This window comes from Nomascus leucogenys, chromosome 19 (genome assembly GCF_006542625.1).
Source record: "Nomascus leucogenys isolate Asia chromosome 19, Asia_NLE_v1, whole genome shotgun sequence".
Taxonomy (NCBI): Eukaryota; Metazoa; Chordata; class Mammalia; order Primates; family Hylobatidae; genus Nomascus; species Nomascus leucogenys.
In genome coordinates, this window is record NC_044399.1 from 48,581,605 (window position 1) to 48,591,238 (window position 9,634).

General features: G+C 36.7%; 1 pseudogene; it reads right to left on the reverse strand.

Moving 5' to 3' along the window:
* Positions 1-985: 985 nt before the first annotated feature.
* Positions 986-3,336, reverse strand: LOC100584922 (annotated as a pseudogene).
* Positions 3,337-9,634: the final 6,298 nt, after the last annotated feature.

A 9,634-nucleotide genomic window follows, 5' to 3' on the forward strand; every position in this document is an offset into this window, starting at 1 on the left:
GTTCACTCTGACGGTAGTTTCTTTTGCTGTGCAGAAGCTCTTTTCTTTTCTAAAAGAAAGTTGTATTTGTGTAGGACATGGACATCATGATCAGTTCAAATATTTGTATTTCAAAATTTAGGCTTGAATTTTGGCTGCATTGAGTCTTCTTTGCTATATTTTGAGGGGCTAAAGAGCTCCTTCAGCTCCTAGAAAAATGAGGTTTGATCGTTCCTCAGGGTCAGAAGCTGGCAGAAGGTAGGGACACCAAGTACTGAAGGGGCTAAGCATTTGAGGGCAGGAAAATATTTGAGGGAACATGCACTTTCTCAGCTCAAGACGCGTCTCTCTTTTATAAGACTGTACATGATTTCATCTTGACTTGAGTTAGCTGTAATCCATGTACAGTCTATTCTCTGGAACAGCTGTTACAAGACTATGCTCCTTTTCTCCCTTGGGAAAACCATGTCCTTGCTAAACTTTTGATGGGGAAGTGGGGAGGGCAAGGCCTTATTGTATTGACTGTCATGTGTTCACTTAAATAATCCAAGCCTCTGTTTTTTTGGGGGGCCATTCCCAATGGACTCGTGTGAAGCAAGTTAGATTCATTGAAAGAGGTGTTGCAAGATGAACAACAAACTCACTCCCTGGTTTGTCCCTGACTCTCCTCTGGGAAGATGATTACATTTGCAAGCAGGAGAGCCACTGGAGAGAGTCCTGGTGAGAAGATCTAGATTTTGAATTCTTCTATGCTTTGGTAAACTGTCCAAGTTGGGCTGCTCATTGTGAACCTGGGTGACTTCTTTTCTCTGTAGGAAAGTGCAAGTCAAATCTAGGTGAGATAAGAAAGTATAGAGTTTTGTAGTAATTCATTTTTTCTTAATGAAATTCAATCATTGACTTATTTATTTTATTTATTTATTTATTTATTTATTTATTTTTTCAATTTGAGAGCAGGTACTGTTTATTAATTGGCCAGCTTAGAAAAATAATCATGGTAGACACCTTAGTTCATTCTTTTAATAAGCCTGTTGATCTGGTCCTCCCTGTTGCCAGCATTTCTACAAAGTGGGTGGCTTTTTCTTCATTCCGCCTCGTGGAGAAGATAATTTGAAGGGCCACAGGAAGTTATTTGCTTCTTTGAAGCATTTTCCAACAGTATAGCTCTCATGAATCAGATCCTCCATGCAGACGATGCCATATTTACCAAGAGATTGAGCAATCGAAGTGTTATCTGTCAAAGCAATTCACTTCTTACTGATTTTGCTATAACCACACTTATAGATTAGTTCATTTACTGACTTAAGATTTGGGTACTCCCATGCAATGTATGGCTCTACAATCCTCAGCATGTTAATTGAAGCCTTGTTGAGTTTCACAAAGGTTCCATTGAAGATTTGATGAAGGTGAAGAAGCTGTAACACCTTTTGGACCTTTGGGCTCACACCACTGACACCTCTTATCCTGATGACAAATGCCAATTTGGGTTCTTCAGGTACATAGAAGTTGCCATCTTTTCTTGCCATCCTCACCATTCATATTTCAGTTCTGTACATCTGCCTATATTCCTTGTGATAGTGCTTTGCTTTTTCATAGATAAGCTTCCTCCTTGCCTTTCGAAGCATCTTTTGAGCAAACTTCTTTCAAAGGCACTTGATCTTCAGCTCTGCGAAATTCCTTCCCTTTTTCTTAAGGGTTTCTGGCATAGCAGGAACCTTCTTCTTCTTCTCTTCTACATCCTCCATGGTTCCAGCTGGAAAAAGAGTTCATTCACTTATTTAACAAGTATTTATTGAGAGTCTTCTATGTACTAGCTACTGTGCTTGGTGGTAGGAATACTGAGAGCTATATTTACAAACACAACAAATCATAGCCCATAAACCACTGGTGTGACATCTGGCAGAGTAACAGCTCTCCAAGTATGTACCAAATGACACCCATTCCATGAAATTCTCTTGTCCTCACTGGAGAGAGAAAGAGAAAAAGGAAGAAAGCATAAAGGAAGAAGGAAAGAAAGGAAAAGCAGGGAGAATTACTTTTTCTCAAATTTGGGAAACACCGTACTCTCTGTTTTCATTGTATCATAGAATAATAAAAGCTTTGGTATGTTCTTCTACAAATAATTGTGCTGATTTTTTTAATTTAATAGAATTCTACCTACTAATATTTTGAGAACTAGTTTTCTGTGAAACATTCTTTGAGGAAACTCAGTAGAAATTAGTGTCAAAAACTATTAGGATGGCAAAGCTGCCTTGCCATAGTTGTTGGTGGTCAAGTGTTGCTGCCACTGAGTGAAATCCACCATGGAGCCGCTAAGCCTGTCCTCTGTGGCTGCCAAACACACTTCATGCAGAGCATGGGGCTCCTTGCTGTGCACCTTCCCTGTGAGAAATGGCTCATCCTGGCTACTCATCCACCTGTTCCAATTCATTTACTTTCATAATCCTGGCTTCAAATTTACTTCACTGGTAGCATTTTCTGAAGTGGCATCTTTAGAATAAAGGCACATTTTATTATTTAATTTTCTTATGACAATAGCAAAGCATGTTCATCATCGAAACACTATAAAATGATAGAAACTAGTAAAAGGAAATAAAAGCCCATCCAGAAATAACTACTGTTTATGTCTTGGTGAGCATCCTCTCAATGTTCTCTCCTACCTCTATTCTCTCTCTCTCTCTCTCTCTCTCTCTCTCTCACATACACACATCAAAAATGAAACCATTTGAATTTTTTCACTTAATACTATATTGTGACAGGGGCTGTCTTAGTTTTCACTATACTTGCAGTGCCTCACGCAGACAGTGACACTCTGTAACTGCCCAGTGAAGATTTGGTGAGAGGATGACCAGTTCTAACGCCTCTGCTAGCTCTGAAACTATTTGATCTTTATCATTCTTTTTTTAAAATCATTCTCTTACTCTGTGAATCTTACATGTGGCAATTTACCCTGGGTTGATTTTTAAAGGATTATTTGATTTTATTTTTTAGAACAGTTTTAGATTTACAGAAAAATTGAGCTCATAGTATAGAACCTCCTCTCCCCAGATGTTCTACTGTTTCCCTGTTAACACCATATATTAGCATGGAACATTTGCTGCAGTTAATGAAAAAATACTGATACAGTATTAGTAACTAAAGTTCATAGTTTACATTGAAGTTTATCTTTGTGTTGTACAGTTCTATTGGTTTTGACAAATGTATAATGTCATATATCCATCATTACAGTATCATGGAGAAGAGATTTATTGCCCTAAAAATCCCCTGTGCTTCACCGACTCATCTCTCTTCCCCTCCCCTCCTGTCTCCCAACCTCTGGCAACCACTGACCTTTTTTTTTTTTTTTACTATCTCCATAGTTTTGCCTTTCCAGAATGCCATCTAGATGGAATAATACATTATGTAACCTTTTAAGACTGGCTTCTTTCACTTAGCAATATGCATTTAAGGTTTCTTCATACCTTTTTATAGCTTCATAGCTCATTTCTTTTTATGAAAAGAAAATCATCCCATGTATGACTATACCACTACTTTTTAAATTATTATTATTATTTTGAGATGGAGTCTCGCTCTTGTTGCCCAGGCTGGGGTGCAATGGCGCGATCTTGTGTCACCGCAACCACCACCTCCTGGGTTCAAGTGATTCTCCTGCCTCAGCCTCCCGAGTTGCTGGGATTACAGGCATGCACCACCACACCCGGATAATTTTTGTATTTTTAGTAGAGACTGGGTTTCTCCATGTTGGCCAGGCTAGTCTTGAACTCCCAACCTCCAGTGATCCTCCTGCCTCGGCCTCCCAAAGTGCTGGGATGAGTGGCTCACCGCGCCCGACCACCACTACTTTTTAGTTCGTTCACCTATTGAAGGATATCCAGTTTTTGGTGATTGTGATTTTACTTATTGCAAAAACTGCTATAAACATTTGTGTGTAAGTTTTTGTGTGGACATAAATTTTAAAACCAACTGGGCAAAAACCTAGGACCATGATTGCTGGAACATATGATAAGGTTGTGTTTAGCTTTGAAAAAAACTGCCAAACGGTCTTCCAAAGTGGTTGTACAATTTTTGCATTCCCACTAGCAAGAAACAAGAATTTCTGTTTTTCTGTATTCTTACCAGCATTTGGTACTGTCAGTATTTTTTGTATTTTAGCCTTTCTAATAGGTGTGTAGTATCTCACTGTTGTTTTAATTTGCAGCTTCCCTAATGACACATGATACTGAGCATCTTTTCATGTGCTTCTGTATGGTTTTTTTTTGGTTGGGTATTGATTCAGGTCTTTGCTCATCCGTCCCTCCCTTCCTCCCTCCCTCCCTCCCTCCCTCCCTCCCTTCCTTCCTTCCTTCCTTCCTTTCTTCCTTCCTTCCTTTCTTCCTTCTTTCTTTTACTTATGGATGTCCAGTTTTTCCAACATCATTTGTTGAAAAGACTATTCTTCATTGATTGAACTGCCTTTGTTCCTTTGTCAAGGATTAGTTAACTATATTTGTGTGGGTCTATTTCTGGACTCTTATTCTGTTCTGCTCTATTTGTCTATACTTTCTCCAATATCAAGACGTTTTGATTACTGGAGCTTGAAGTTGGGTAGTGTCAGTCCTCTCACCTTATTCTTCTTCTGTATTCTGTGGCTAATTCATAAAATAATAAATGGGTCTTTTGCCTTTCCATATAAACTTCTGCTTTTCCATATAAACTTTAGGAGCAGTTTGTTGATAGCAACACAATATGTTGCTGGGATTTTGATTGGGGGTATGTTGAATCTATAAATTAAGTTGAAAATTATGTTTTAACAATATTGGCTCCTCCTGTTTATGAGCATAGAATATCTCTAATATTTAAATACCAAATTTACAGATAAATATTTCACAGATTTGTATATGTGCAAATTTGGATATTTATAAATGATTAATTATCATTTATTTCCATCTTTTAAAATTTATTTCATCAGAGTATTATAGTTTTCCTCACATATCCTGTATATATATTGTTAGATTTATACCTAGATATTTCCTTGTGTGTGTGTGTGCTAATGGAAATGGTATTGTGCTTTAATTTCTTATTCCAATTGTTCATTGACGGTATATAGGAAAGATTTGTCTTTTATATATTAACCTTGTTTCCTGAAACTTTGTTATAATCACTTATTAGTTCCAGGATGGTTTGTTGTTGTTGTTGTTGCTCTTGTTGAGTGTTTGGGATTTTCTATGTAGACAATCATGTCATCTGCAAACAAAAGGCAGCTTTATTTCTTCCTTGATAATCTGTATAATATTTATCTCCTTATTTGTTATTTCACAAATTGTGACTTCCAGTGTGATTTTGAATATGAGCAGTGAGAGGAGACATCCTTGCTTTATTTATGATCTTAGAGGGAAAGCGTCTAGTTTTTCATTATTACATAAAATGTTAGCTGTAGGGTTTTTTTTGTAGCTGTTCTTTATCAAGTTGAGAATATTTCCCTCTATTTCTAGCTTACTGACAGTTTTATCATGAATGGGTATTGAATTTTTTCAGATGCTTTTTCTGCATCTGTCGATATGATCATAAGATTTTTCTTCTTTAGGTTTTTAATGTTATAATTACATTAATTGGTTTTAAAATGTTAAGCCAAGCTTGCATACCTGGATTAAATTTCATTCAGTCATATTGTATCATTCTTTTAATATATTGTTTTATTTGATTTTCTAGTATTTTGTTGGGAGGTTTGTATCTATGTTCATGAGAGATATTGATTGGTCCAAGTTTTTCTTTATTGCAATGTCTTTATCTGGTTTTGGTGTTAGGGTAATGCTGGCCTCATAGAATAAGTTAGGAAGGTTCCTTCTGCTTTTATTTTTTAAAGAACTTGTAGGGAATTGTTATTTCTTTAAAAATGGTAAAATTTATTGGTGACATTTGGGCATGGTGCATTCTTTTTTTGGAAGGTTATTAATTGTTGATTAAATTTCTTTAATAAATATAGGCCTATTTAGATATTCTATTCTTTATGTGTGAGTTTTGGTATTAATAGTTTGTGTCTTTCAAAGAATTGGTCCATTTCTACCAAGTTATCAAATTTGTGAGCATAGAGTTGTTCATACATATTTAAAAGTATATTTTAATGTCCATGGGATCAGTAGTATTGATCCCTCTTTCATTTCTGATGTTAGTAATCTGTGCCTTCTCTTTTTTGCTCTTGGTTAGCCAAGCTAGAAGTTTATCAGTTCTACTGACATTTTCAAAGAACCAGATTTTGGTTTTGTTGTTTTCTCTATTAATTTGTTTTCAATTTCATGATTTCTGTTCTAATTTTTATTATTTTGTCCTTTATGCTTGTTTTAGGTTTATATTGCTTTTCTTTTTTAAGTTTCCTAATGTGGGAGCTTAGATGATTGGTTTTAGATCTTTCTTCTTTTCTAATATGTGGATATAATGCTATAAAATTTTCTATTTTCTTAGCATATCAATCACACATCTTAAAAGCTGTTCTCTAGTAGTTACCCTAGAGTTTGCTATGTACATTTACAACTGATCAATTCTACTTTCCAATAATAGTATACTGCTTCCTAGGTAGTGCAGTTATAACAGAGTATTCAAAATTCTTCCCTTCATTCCCTTATAACATTGCTGCCATTTACTTTACTTATCCATACATTATAATCACTCAGTACATTGTTACTATTAGTACTCTGAACAAATTGTCATCTATTAGATCAGTTAAGAATAAGAAAAATGAAGAATATTACTTTCTTCTTCATTTGTTCCTTCTGTGGTGCTCTTCCTTTTTAAAACATTGATCTGAGTTTCCGACCTATATAATTTTCCTTCACTTGGAAGGCAAGGCAAGTCTTGCACAGGCAAGTCTACTCACAACAAATTCCCTCAGTTTTTTGTTTGTCTGAGAAAGTCTTATTTCTCCTTTACTTTTGAAGGATATTTCACTGGATACAGGATTGTAGGTTGGTGGTTTTTTTTTTTTTCCCAATACTTGAAATATTTCACTCTACTGTCTTCTTTCTTGGATGGTTTCTGAAGATAAGATAATTTTTATCTTTCTTCTTCTACAGGTAAGTTTTTTTTCCTTCAAAATTTTCTCCATATCTTTGGTTTTCTGCAGTGCAATATGCCTAGGTATACATTTTTAGCTATTTAACGTGTTTAGTATTCTCTGAGCTTCCTGGATCTGTGATTTGGTGTTTGTCATTAATTTTGGTAATTTCTCAGCTATTACTATGTCAAATATACCCTCTGTTCCCTTTTCTTTTTCTTCTTTCACCAGTTTCATTTCACATATGTTATACCTTTTGTAATTGTCCTACAGTTTTGGGGTATTCTCTTTCATATTTTTTCATCCTTCTTTTCTCTTTGTATTTTTGTTTTGGGAAGTTTCTATAGACATTTCTTCAGTCTCATTGATTTTTTTTCCCTCAACTCTGTTCAGTCTAATGATGAGCCCATCAAATGCATTCTGCATTTCTATGACAAGATTTTTGATTTCTCAGATTTCCTTTTGATTCTTTTTAGATGTCCCATCCTTTGTTTGCATTATTCATCTGTTCTGGTATGTTGGCTAAATTTCCTTTGGATTCTTTAACTTATCAATCATAGTTATTTTAAATTCCCTATCTGATAATCTCAAAATCTATGTTATAACCAAGTCTTATTCTTATGCTTGTTTTGTCTCTTTAGCCTGTGTTTTTTAAAAATTTCCTTTTAGTATATCTTTTAGTTCTTTGTTGAAAGCTAGACATGATGTGCTGGGTAAAGAAATTGACATAATTGACTTTTAGAGTGAAGTTTTCTAGTAACAGGCTAGGAGCTGGGCTGTGTTTAATGCCTTTTGTAGCTGTGGGTGCCAGAGGCTTCACTTTCCTTTATCTTCTTTCCTGTTGTCTTTACGTCTCCCCAAGAACTCCTTTTTAAATGGAATCTGAGCTGTGCAGCTCTCTCTGCTGCATTGCACTGTTGTTATACTGGAGCCCTGCTGACATGAGGATAGAGAGTGGGAATGGGGAAGCATTGTATAATCTTAAGATTAAATCCCCCCTTTTAAGAAAGTGGGCCTGAATTTCCGGACTGTGACCTTCAGAAGCATTCCCAGCCCTTTCCCTTTCCTTATGTGAGACAAGAAGCCCAGAGGGGGTTAGAGCTGGCTAATTTCTCTTCCCCTAGATCAGATAGGGCTCTGGTAAAGTGCTTTCTCTTAGAGCACAGGCGTTTGTTATGAAGATGCCCTGGGCATAGTTCCCCTCTGTTACTTTTCCCCTGTCATATTCCCCCCTGTTGTTTACCCTCCACTACTAGAGATTTTTCCTTCATTCTGCACTGTGAGGACCTGCTGGAGATCCTTGAGGTAAAAACCAGGAAAGCCTGCATACCCCTACTGCCACCCCAAGGCTGGGCCCCCAGGGTTTTTAAACCTCAAGTAGTCCACACTCTGCCTCCATCAATTCTTCAAAATTACCATCAAAATGTTCCCAGTTACTGGCTCTAGTGGCTTCTGCTTCAGGTAAACTGATCTCAGCTGTGATTTTCCGTATTCACCAGTCTCTCCAGATTTTGGGATGGGCGATTTGCCCTGCAATTTCACTTCTCTGATGGTTCCAAAAAAAGTTGTTGATTTTTAATTTGTTCAGCTTTTTTCTCATTGTGAAGACAGGAGTGATGACTTCCAAGCTCTTTACATGTAAGAGCTTAAACTGGAAGTCCTCTGTTGATTTTTACTTGATCCATTTGACTGTCATTTATTGAGCACCCTCTGTTGCTAAGACATTACACTAGACCCAACGGGGGCCACAGGCATAGCAAATTCAAGCCTTTATCCTCAGGGGCCAACTGAGGTCATTTTCACAGCGTGTACTTTGCCTCTCAAACTGCGTCAAAGTTCTCCTCTCCTGGTGTGTATCCGTATTCTGGCTTCCTCAGGCAAGCACTTCTCGAACAAGTCCCTAGATCTACCTTCTCAAAAGTTCAAGAGTTCTGTAAGATAATTTTACAATTTTATGTTTGTATTTTAATTATAATACAGTAGTCCCCCATTAACTGTGCTTTTTCTTTCTGTGGCTTTAGTTACCCATGGTCTGAAAATATTAAATGGAAAATTCCAGAAATAAACAATAAGTTTGAAATTGCATGCAGTTCTGAGTAGTGTGATGAAATCTTGAGCCATCCTGCTCTGTCCTGCCCAGGATGTGAATTGTCCCTTTGTCCAGCATATTCACAATGTATGCACCACTTAACCAGTAGCCACATCTTGACTGTCATGGTATCACAATGCTTGTGTCCAAGTAACCCTTATTTCACTTAATAATGGCCCCAAAGTACAAGAGTAGTGACGCTGGCAATTCAGATATGCCAAAGAGATGTTGTAAAGTGGTAAACTGTTTCCTTTAAGTGAAAAGGTAAACGTTCTTGAGTTAATAAGGAAAGAAAAACAATTATATGCTGAGGTTGCTAGGATCTGTAGTGAGAACCAACCTTCTATCTGTGAAATTGTGGAGCGGGAAGAAGAAATTTGTGCTGGTTTTGTTGTCATACCTCAAATTTTAACATAGATATGTACATACAGAAAAAACAGTATGTATAGTATATATAGGACTCCATACTATCCAAGGTTTCAGGCATCCACTGGGGGTCTTGGAACACACTCCTTGTGGATAAGGGTAGACTACTGTAT